Source organism: Natator depressus, chromosome 6 (genome assembly GCF_965152275.1).
Source record: "Natator depressus isolate rNatDep1 chromosome 6, rNatDep2.hap1, whole genome shotgun sequence".
Classification (NCBI taxonomy): Eukaryota; Metazoa; Chordata; order Testudines; family Cheloniidae; genus Natator; species Natator depressus.
This window is the reverse complement of record NC_134239.1, coordinates 91,730,579-91,742,812: the sequence shown is the minus strand read 5'-3', so window position 1 is coordinate 91,742,812 and position 12,234 is coordinate 91,730,579.

The following is a 12,234-nucleotide window of genomic DNA, read 5'->3' as shown; positions in this document are numbered from 1 at the left end:
TGGGTCCTGCAGTTTGGTTGGCTGAAGATGCAGTGAGCAGGGAGTGAGGGTGGATTTACTTATTTCCACTGTGAAATAGGGTTTTAAAACAACAATCAGACAAAAAAGCAAAAAAAAACCCCATCAGCAGATGGCTGGAAAAAAAGCCCTGCACGTGAACTGCATCATGCATGCTCACACTGTGGGCGGTATGTGAGCAGCTGTAATAGTTACCCCCTAGTGGCTGGGGCAGACAGCATTACTCTTGCTACTGGCTTGATAGTTTAACCGTGGCTAATAGAGCTTCTGCACTTGGACCCCAGGGAACATTCTCATCAAGTATGGGGCTGCTGCAGGCTTGACCTGTCCCACAGTGTGTGATAGTTCTCGGCTGTGCCGGCGCTGGAAACCCAGTAATCTTATTTTCAGGAGTGACCTAAAACAGATGATGATCCCCTTCTATACCACAGATACAGCAGCACGTTAACTTTGAATCCCCAGCTGAGGCTAAGAACTAGTACATACCAGACAGGCCCTTATCCTGCCCAGCCACTCTGCTGCCCAATTCAAATGCCACTTTGTCCAGACTGCTGGTGGAAGGAACAGACTCCTCATCCCAACCTACCGTGGTAGGGGATTCATCCAGATCAGCTTCATAAAGTTAGGACAAGAAAGGAGAAAGTATTGTCTAGTGGTGAAAGCACAGAACTAAGGAAGAGGGAGACTGAACTTAATTCCCAGCCTTGCTGTAAACACTGTCCTTGGGCAAGTCATTTGTCTGCTCCGTGCCTCAGTTTCCCTATCTGTACAATGGGGAGAATAATCTTTTCCAACTGCCAGGAATTGGTGAGGCTAAACTCATTTCCTGTTTGCTAAAGGCTTTCGGATCCTTGCACGGAAGGTGCTCGGGAATGGCAGAGCATCATGGAATTATGACATCACAACCCACTGAGCCTGAAGCAGAGTTGGATTGGCCGGCCACATGCAAAGGGGGAGAGGGGAATCAGCCTGGGAGGGCTGTCCCCACGTGGGAAGAAGAGGGGATCTGGGCTGGGGGAGCAGCTAGAGGTAAGAAGGAGGGGGGCTGAGAAGGTCTATTGCAGATGGGATGAGAGGGAGAGAAACTGGGCTTTGTGAGCTGCCTGTGCATGAGGAGAGCAGACAGGCTGGATGAGGGCAGCCATGGGCTTGGGCTGGGCAGACCAGACCAGTTGCACTCTGAGCAGGCAGCTGGGCCTTGCTCATTTAAACCATGGATGCTGCACAGGACACAGCTCTTGGAACGTCCAATCCTGTTTTTCTGCTACTTCTTTTTCCCTTGTAGCAGACTGCAGTTTGACACTGTGCACAGCATCAGCAAGGAGAGCCACACAGGTGTGACCTTACCATAGCTAGTGACTTGCAGCTGATACTGCACTCACAGCCTTTGTGCAATCAATCTAAGTCCCGGTGCAAGTGGGGCCACACCCCAACACAGGTAGGCGTACAAAGCCACATCAGCTATGTAAATAGAGCCACAGCCTCAAGCCCAAAGAGACCGCACCCTGTATGCTGCTTATGTCATTCCATATACAGCAACGAGGCCATGCCACTATACCACTCACGGCCCAATCAGCACACAGCTGCGGCCCATGTGACATCCTAAGGGCCATACAGACAGTATATATAATGTGGGCTGCATCCACACACAACACAGAGAGCTGCATAAGCAGCCCACCATGGTAAATAGGTAGAGAACCACTGCGCTATGCTAATGAGCCTGCATCTTCTAGGTACTGATAGCCAAATGGGCCTGTACTCCATGCAGATTATATAATACCTTCTATGCAAATGAGACCACGCATGCTAACATCCTGGCTTCTCCCTCTGGTTTGGCTGGCACTTGAGTCCCAGTCATCTCCTTTTAGAAGCTGTTAGCTCCTTCCACAATACAGAGTGGGTCCGAATCTTATTTGCATCCTACAAACTTTCTCTCCTCAGCGGGGGAAATCCTGCATCCCTCCCTGGGAAAAACAAGGGGCGAAAGGCAGAACATTTCCCCTTCCATCAGCTCCACAGCAATGACAGACAGCATGCAGGAAACAGAAGGAGTGTTCTGCCTTTGCCTTTATATTTTTAAACATGGCAGAGAGCGTTTTCCAGGACCCAGAGGCAAAGTTAAGGCCACGTCTGGCAATTCAGAGACTGTTGCCAATTAACTTAATGAAATAAAAGTCTCCTCTTCAGTTGTGCCCTATGCATGCAGAAAAGGAGCCTGATTGTTTTCCAGCCCCAGTTCTGGATGGTAATTTTTGCTGCATTCACTCAGAGACATCTGTCTGTTTTCATGCCTGTAGTGTAGGCTGGTGTTGAAGTTGCATCTGTTAAGGAGCCTCTGTGCTTTCTTTCCTGGGGGCTATTTCAGGGCGAAAATATCCATTAACTGCATACGCTGAAGCACCCACTTGACAAAAGCGTGAGCAAAGAACATAATGATGCATAAAGCTCAGCATATAACTCATGTGGAGAGGCTGTGCCCAGGGAGAGGGAGCAAGAACCCATCCAGAACAGGCTAGCTGCTGCTGCTACTAATGCATGGCACATGCCTCCTCTGGCTCTGCTCCTGAGAAGGGAGTATTCTAGCGATCCATGACCACGTACCACGCAGTCACATATGCTGGGGTGCTGTCTGCCAGAGCATGGAGTTCATGATCAGGGGGAGGGATAGCTCAGTGGTTTGAGCATTGGCCTGCTAAACCCAGGATTGTGCGTTCAATCCTTGAGGGGGCCATTTAGGGATCTGGGGCAAAAATTGGGGATTGGTCCTTTGAGCAGGGGGTTGGACTAGATAACCTCCTGAGGTCCCTTCCAACCCTGATAGTCTATGATCTTTGCTTCTGAGAACAAAGGACTCACTCAGCAGGGCTGACGGAGAAGCTCTTTCAGGATAGGGAACCTATTCGCCATTTGATTGTGTCTCTGGCAAATGTGCATGGGTTTCTTTCCATGCCAGTCTGGACTTTTGGAACACATGCCCTGAACTAGACTTCAAGGCCACTAACCTACTACTGTGATGCCTATGAAAAATTAGCCAGTTAACAAGAGGCCAATAGAGGGCAAACTGGGAGAGTTGATCATAATTAATAAGTATTTCTGAAGTCCAGTAGGAGGCAGTGGTGTCTATGCATGTAAGCCAGAGAAGGAACAGCTACATTCCCAGACCTGCTCAGGTGTGTGTCTTCAAAGGACAGCAACAGTGGCCACGACTACTCACATGCACATAAGTCAGCATGTCGCAGCCTGTACCTCACACAAAGAACTGTGTTACACTATAGACCTCAGCTATTTCAGCACGAAGCTCCATGTGGCTCCAGGATATCATGTTGCGATCCTGGAGAATGAGCACCCCATGTGCTGATTAGGCCATGAAAGGGTGGGGAGAGGGAACACTAGAGTTTTCAGGCAACAATCTGAGGTGGAGAGTAGTAGAGGTACGTTGGTCCAAGGAAGTCTGCTATGAAGCTGAAACAAGCCTTGAATCTGAAAAATTGAGAGCCGTTTCCAGGACACCATACATGGTGACGGCTCCTGTACCTGACATTTGGCATGCAGGGGGGCACATTCTCTGCAGTTAGCAGCATCAGAAACTGAAGGCACCTCTGAGAAGGACCTCAATATTCCCCATGCAAGCTGCATTCTTGATATGGCCATAGATAACACTTGTAGCCAGGAGAGGTCCTGCCATTCCACACCTGAAGTTTCTCAGTTCCTTGTGCTTGGCCAGCCTTGGACGTGGCCAAGATTCTTTCTCTGCTGACAGACTGTGAGACTTGTTCCTGCTCTGGGTTTTGGCAGAGATCAGCCGAGTTGCCCAGCAGGGGCTCTGGGTGAGACACCTGTGCGGGAAGAGGCTCTGATTGGATTTTACTTGGCCCTGGAGGGAGAGTGAAACTCACCCAAATGCACAGGTTGGTCAGATGCATTGGAGGGTCAGAAGGGAAGTCAGTTCTTCCAGAAACCTGCCATCTCCTTGTGACAGGAGAGACCGTACAGGCTATGAATGTATTTGGGGCACATAAAGTTGAGGGCCCAATAGTGCTGCCTACAATCAACTGTAGAGCAGACAGTAAAGTGAAAGCTCCCTGCGCAGCTCTACTGATGCGCCTCATCTCTGACTTGAAACTCCCCCTGCTATTCCAGGTCTGAGCCCCCACACAGCTCTGCCAATACTCCTCAGCCCTGCCTGCTTTTCCCATCCTGGGCCTGACAAAGCACAGCCTGCTATTGAGTTGAATTACATGATAATTTGGCAATATGGACAAATGTTCCCTGGGGGCTAGGCTGAGGGAACTAAATTCATTGCACATGTGATCTCAGTGGATTTGACTCCCACTCTCCAGAACTGAGCAGTGACTCTATTAACCCACTAGCCCCCCTGGGCCCTTGCAGCAGTTCTGCTCCTGCTTTATAACAGAACAGGAATATCACTAAATACTCTACAGTGTATTTAGATATTTACCAAATGGCACGGGGGGGAGAGAACATGCCTACTGTGAAATATCACAGGCCTGGCTGTTCTCTCTTCGTCTCGAAAGAATGTACTGCACTCTTCCAGTATTGAGATTTGAATGGACCTCCTCTGCTATTACAGGCAGCCATTTCCCAGGCGCTCAGCATCTGTGAGGAGCTGGTCTCAATTTATAGATGCTAAATAAATATTAGCAAATTCCTAAATTCACTCTAAAGGGAAAGGGAGGGAGAGAGGTGCAGGGGAGGGGAGCAGGGCAGTGAATGACCGCTGGAAACAAAAATAAAATCCCTGAAAATTCAGAGCCAACAAGAATAAAAGGTGGGAGAAGCCCAGAAAAACAAGTGTGAAGTGGTGGAGAGAAGGGTCTGTATATTGATATTTGGAATGGGCTCTTTGAAATAGAAGATAATGACACCGAAAAATTTATTCTAAGCTTTACATAGGCATAAATGACCAAACTGCCTCCTGACTCCTGAATTACATTATCCAGAAAGAACTTAATAGCATGTTATTATCGCTTCTCCTCGCTGACAGGATTTCGGCACTGAAAAGACAAACAAGAAGTGCATTCATAATCACAATCGTATTCACCTCTGCAAAGTGCCGACCGCTGCTAATTTCAGGTAAGTGCTTCAGTGTGTGAGAGAGAGCCCAACGGTGCTAATTTAACTTGGCGGCTGGGTAATTGTCTTTGCAGTTCACTGTCACTGTCTGAGGGGGACAGCTGGGATGGGGGCCAAATGATTGGTGGCACTGGGGGAAGTTTTGTGGAATAAGTTGGAAGTTCTCAGCTGCCGGCTGACCATTCACCTTGTCCAAATGGGGCCAGATCAGTGGGAGTGGATGGTGCTCATTAGTTGTCAGCACAGGGCCTTTATACAGTTGTCCATATTTGCTCAACTGATGAGTGGCTAGCAGTCGACATTCTCTGCTGTCCCTCATGGGAGACCGCCACTCAAATCCTGGGCAGGTTGATTTACCATCTTTTCTTGATAAAATGCCCCAGAACCCTTAAATTACCTATTGTTCTCAGAACTTCTTGCCAAAGCTCCAGTCAGGTCTAGAGATGAAGCATTTGCCTCTGCTTTCCTATGACAGTTTATGGCAGTGGAAAGGGGGGAATGTGAGGATTGTGCGGAAATATCCTGGCCCACTTTTTCTGGGATATTCCCCAAACTTCATCATGCTTTTCATTTTTTGTGAATGTTTCCAGCTGGCGAGGGGTGCCAGATACACAGTCCTGGGGGTGGGCAGACATCGGTCCTCTTTACACACACAGCAAGGACAGTCTGAGCAGTAGCGCAAAATTCAAACACATGCTTGCACTATCCTGCACTAGTGCGTGAATTTGGAAGTCAGAAGGCAGCTTGATTATCTATGCCTTTGAATGACCAATGCTCCTTAGTCCTCCCTGGAAGAACCTTCCTCTAGATATGAGAGGGGAGTTCAGTCTCCATAACCTACTCAATACTTGACCTTCCTGCTGAGACAGTCAGAGGGGGACCATTTCACACCAGTGCCACTGATGATTTTTCTGACGTGGATTCTCGTCCCTCTGGGACTTGAACTAAGATGAGGGTGGTCCTAATTTTGAGGGGACTGTAATGGGTTTCCACTCACCGCAGAGTGCCCCCTCCTGACTGGGTATGGCATAGCTCATTTCTTCCCATATGGCACCCCATGCCAATGGTCACTCCTTCGCTGTAGCGGTCACTCTTCTTGTAGCTCACAGTGCCCCCTCTTTGCGACTCATCCCTCCAGCTAGGTCAACATATGGTCTCCCCTTCTGGGGTATCAAAGTCTCACCAGACCAGCTGTCTGTATGGTGCCTCCAACAGTCCTGCACCACTTTCCAGTGACTGGTAGGGGAACCCAGGCCCTTCCTCTACACTGGGTTCCAGACCAGGGACCCTATAACCAGCAGCCACGGTCTGCACAGTCTCCCTCCTTGCTGCTGTTCCCCTGGGCTTCCTCAGACTTTCTTTATTCACATTTCATCTGGGATTGACGCTAGGGCTAGGGCTAGGGCTAGGGCTAGGGCTAGGGCTAGTTCTTCTTCTCTCCCCTCCGCTACTAGCAAGTGACTGCAGATCCTCCCCTTACAGCCCTCTGCTGCTACAAACTTCCTCTGTTTATATTCCTTACCCAGCTTCTCTCCCAGCTGGGCATCAGCAGCAGTTAGTAATTTATACAGCCCTGTGCCTACCTCCAGGTGCAACTATGAAGGTTAATTGGCCTCTTCTGGGCCACCTTAACCCCTTCAGGGGTGGCGTGGCCTGAACACTCCATCACAGGGACCAATAAAGCATTCCTCAAACTTATTTTGGCTTGACACAATGCCATTGCTATAGCACTGAGCAGTGAGTGATGAGACAACATGATGCAGGAGTTTGACCTGGGCTATCGCTTCAGCAATTCATATGTCACTAAAAAAATATTTATTTTACCAATGTGACAGACCCCTGCCAGTCTTCTTCACCTCCCAGTAAGCACCCCTACTCCTCCTTAGACTGCCCCCAATGGCGGGATATCTGGGCAGCTGTATAAACCAGGGGTGGGAAAACTACGGCCCAAGGGCCAGATCCGGACTGCCAGCCAGTTTAATCTGACCCTCGAGCTCCCGTTCGGGAGCAGGGTCTGGGGCTTGCACAGCTCCAGCACTCCAGATGGGGAGCAGGGTCATGGGCTGCGCCACACAGCTCCCAGAAGCAGCAGCATAGCCCCCACTCCAGCTCCTATGCCATAGGGGCAGCCAGGGGCCTCCACTCTGTCCCCTGCCCCCACCCCAAGCGCTGCCCCTGCAGCTCCCATCGGCCAGGAACCGAAGCCAATGGGAGCTGCAGGGGTGGTACCCACAGACGGGGCAGCATGCAGAGCTGCCGGGCCATGCCTCGCATAGAAGCCGGAGAAGGGACATGCCACTGCTTCCAGCAGCCACTTGAGGTAAGTGCCACTTGGAGCTTGCACCCCTGAGCCTCTCCCCATGTCCCAACCCCCAGCCCTGATCCCCTTCCTGCCCTCTGAACCCCTCAATCCCAACCCAGAGCCCCCTCCTGCACCCCAACCCCGTAATTCCCAGCCCCACCCCAGAGCCTGCACCCCGAGTCAGAGCCCTCAGCCCCCCAACACACACACACCCCACTCCCCCGCCCGGAGCCCCCTCCCACACCCTAAACTCCTCATTTCTGCCCCACCCCAGAGCCCACACCCCCAACCAGAGCCCTCCCCCCCTCCCTCACCGCAACCCCAATTTTGTGAGCATTCATGGTCCACCATACAATTTCTATTCCCAGATGTGGCCCTCGGGCCAAAAAGTTTGCCCACCCCTGGTATAGACCATGGAGATTTCGACCATGGAGGCTGTTCTGTTAGAGAGGCAGAGAACCATGTTGGGGTCTCTATGTTCAGCAGCCTCTGCAGCTGCTGTACAATTTATTTGTAAGGAACCATCTGGGACATATAACATGACCTAGTGTTGTGAGGTCCTTGGGTAGAAGACCAGCCTTGCTACAGTGCCTGCATAATGAGGCTGAGTTAAAACCCGAGCGGCAGCCTTCACTCAGCATGCCAAGGCTTGAGTGGGATTTATGTTTCCTGTTTAACAATATTTCATCTGGATGCTTGAGTTTCAGGGTCCGTAGCCTCTTTAATGTTTGAAGAGGGTAAATGCCAACAATAGTACTCAGCAATTGTGATCTTCCATCAGCTTTGCACACACATAATAATGAACTCTCACATCACCCAGGGTATGTCACTATGGTAAAAAAATGATTATCCCCTTTTTACAGACAGTGAAGCTGAGGAAGAGAGGTTGAGGGACTCGCCCAAGGCCACACTAATTGTTGGGGTAGGCCCAGGATTAGAATTTAGGAATTCCTGGCTCCGTGTCTGATGCCTAGTTGACTTCAACAGAAAAAGAGGAGCTATGTGGGAGTGGGGGTGGATTTGCCAGGGGCAGGAATGAGAAGACACTGAACAAAACTGACTGTAAGCTGAATACCAGGAATATTATTCCTAACAGCGAGGCAGTGGAATAGTCTCCTCACGAAAGTGATGGAAATCTCTTTGCATGAATCATGTAAACTGGACTGGCCGTAGGCCTGGAGAATACACTGTGGGGAACAAAGCTACAAGTCAGAGGCTTGGAGTAGCTGACCTAAGAACATCTTGCCAGTCCCTAATTCGTATTATTCTATACTTATTAATGCTCATCAACTGAGAACATAATTGAAAAATAGTAAATTAAGCAACATACCATTTCTTCAGAGTAAAATTCTAAGACTGTAATACTGAGTGTCAACATCTTGTGCAAAGCTAGCAGTGGCAAGATGCTTTCAATGGACTTTCCTCCACTCAAGGCTCAACTGAGACAGGCTACCACCCTATATGGCTGACTGCAGTGTATTTTAGATATGTGGATACATCAAAATAAATCCCCAGCCCATGTTGCCTTCTTACTGTCCTACTCAAGGTTCCATTCATTCTGATGAAGGATGACTATTTCCCTGTGGGTGGCTGCACTGGTGGGATCTTTCTGCTTCAGTACTGTTGATTTATCCAACACCCATAGGAGGCAGCAAAGTGAAAAAGTTTCCGGCACAGAATGGATGCGGAAAAGGCAGCCGCATATATGCTGTGACCGACCGCGTTGTGAAATATGCATCTTGTATTGCTAAACGCTGGGTATTTCTGTCAGCCTTATCAGTGTGATGGATCGTTTAGGCACATTGAAGGACAAGATAGTAATAACAATGGCCATGATTACTATTTTTCATATTTCCTTTAAGAGCAATATTATATTACTAGGCTCCCTGCGCATCGCTTTATTTATTAGCCGCCATTTAGAAATCTCTTCCATCTTCGTTTTATTAAAGTTAGAGGCGCTATTAAGGAGTCAGCTGACAGGAGGCTCGCGGCTTCCTGGAGCCGAGTGCCTCGCAGCAGATAGCTCTGCTGGGTAGCCGCCCCCCCAATAAACCCATTTCTTTCTTTCTTTAGATTGATGTTGAGCTCAAAACTCCAGACACATAAGCAAGCAACATTTAAAATGTGTTTCATAAATAAATCTGCCCTGCTACACTGGGCCTGATTCTCTTTTGCCACTTTACCTTCAGTGCCTGTCATGGTGGCAACCCTAGGACCCGCTAGTGGACACCAGTGGTGAGGGGAGCTGTCAAGGCGAAGAAGGAGGCCTTCCAAGAAATGCTCATGAAACGGACTCCTGATACAGCTGAGAGGTACCAGCTGGCAAAGAGGGCTGTGGCTGTCATTGAAGTGAAAACCTGGGCTTAGGAGGAGTTTGGAAAGACCATGGAGAATGACTACTGGACAGCCTCAAACCATTTGTCACCTTAGGAGGGATCGGCGGGACATTGCCCAAGCTGTTCTCAGCAAGGGTGGTGAAACACTGACCTCGACTGAGGGGATTGTTGAGAGGTGGAAGAAGCACTTTGAAGAACTCCTCAACCCGATGGATACGCCCTCCCTTCAGGAGGCAGTACCGGAAACCTCCGGTGAGATCAGTTCTATTTCTGTTGTTGAGGTCCTTACGGTGGTAAAGTGCCTTTGCAGTGGTAAGGCAGCAGGGGTGGATGCGATTCGTCCAGAGACATTGAAATCACTGGACAATGTTGGGGCGTCGTGGTTAACGTGCCTCTTCAAAGTTGTGTAGAAGGTGGGTGCAGTACCTCTGGCCTGGCAAACCGCGGTGGGGGGTTGGTTCCAATCTTAATGTCTAACTACCTTTGAGGAGCTGGACCACCGCCTCTCTGTGCTTCAGTTTCCCCATCAGCAAATGGTGACAGTGACATTTTGCAGTGGGAGAGTAGTGAGATTTAATTAAATAATATTTGTGCTTGCTTTGAAAGGGCCAAGTATTGTTATTTTCACCGGAAGTTCATGAGATCCCTTTCCCCATGTATCTTCCTGGGTGTTTGAATTAAGGAGAGAGCGGGCTGAATGGTGCCCTGTAGGGGGTGCTGTTAAGAGTTGTCTATTTAAACGGAATGCCTTGTGTGGGATTCTACCTTGGAACTGCACCGCTTGCCTTGGTGAAGTGGAATCCGATGAGACAGGAGCACAGCTCGGAGGAGCCCAACACAAGTTGTGACAAACAGCCATGCAGAGTATGTTGCACGCCTACTTGTACATCTGCATATGACCCATTTAGTCACCTCCCATTAAAGAGAACAGCTCAAGAGAGGAGCCCAGCACCAATAGCAGACACACTGCACACAAGTGGGTTATCATTATCCTATGCACACCTTAGCCTTCCGCACCCCAGACATATACACGTGCTAAAGAGGAGTGAGTTGGAAAACGGCAGTCTCCTTGACCTTGATTATACATGGCCTGGCAGATGAGCAGTGCATCCCAGCAGCACCAGGATTACCTCAGCCCTGGAAGATTTTCCTCTTTCAGAGGAGCTGGGAAGCCGAGTCAGACATGGTTATTCCTCTCCACTTCTCTAGTTTGTGTAACCAGGTCACTCTGTAGTTGACAGCTCATCATTCTGGGTAGAGTGGCAGCTGCTGCTGACTGGTTAAAAAAATTGAAAGACCTACGACTACTCACACAGAAGGGGGGATGGGAGAGCAGCCACATGAAAGCTCCAGAAAAAAACAGCAAAGAGGCTTTGAAATTCCTGAGCAGCGAAGAGCCTCAGAAAATAACACACAAAGGCACAACTATGTTCATAAGGCACATTAACTACAAGGGCAACCCTTTTCATGGTCCCCCCAGCTGTCGTCTTGTCTGATACAAGATCTAGGTTTGCCTCTTTCATAGCCAGACAAAGAGCAGTCAGATAAATCCAGAAGCGGAAACGTTTTAACATGTGTAAATCAATTTAGTGGCATGCTGTTTGGTATTTACTCCTTGGAAGGGTTGTTCTTTTCCAGCGCTGCCCTCCCTCCCCACCCCCGTGGCCCCTTGTTGGAAAATTAATATCAGCCAAAGCGTAGAGCCTGCAAGTCCTCGTGCTGCTTTTCAAATAGATTTTGCTTCATGTTTGGAATGTCAACAAAGTTATTATTGGTTCGGACAGTACAACACTGCAGCAAATCAGCCAAGGCTAATTCCCCTCGCCCCAGACAGGGGCAGAATGGTAATTACCACCTTGAACAGCTAATGCAAAAGGATTAGGGATTAGATGGAGCAAAAAACATTTGGCCCTTTCAGGTTTACTTCATCTAGCACAATGCAAGACAATTCATGTGGACTGGCTGCAGGACCCTGCATACAAAGGAGTGCAGAAGGCAAGCTGGCTTGTAAAGCATCATCATTGAATTGTTTCCCAGCGGTCACTGGGGCAGCTCAGGGCGTGGCACTGAGATGACAGAGTCTTTCATCTCTAGGTTGTTGCTTTGAATCCAGACGAGGTCACTGCAGACTGATTTTATCATCTGCTCAATTACTTGTTTGAGGTAAGTGGTAGGTTCTTATAAGAATGGCCATACCAGGTCAGAGCAATGGCCCTCTAGCCCAGTAGCTTGTCTCTGACAGCAACCAGTGCCAGATGCTTCAGAGTGAATCAGCAAAACAAGATAATTTAAAGCAATCCATCTGCTGCCATCCAGTCCCAGCTTCTGGCATTTGGAGGCTTAGGGACATCCAGATCATGGGGTTGCATCCATGGCCATCTTGGCTAATAGCCATTGATAGACCTAGCCTCCATGGACTTATCTAACTCTTTTTTTAACCGAGTTGTACTTTTGGCCTTCACAACATCCCATGGCAATGAGGTC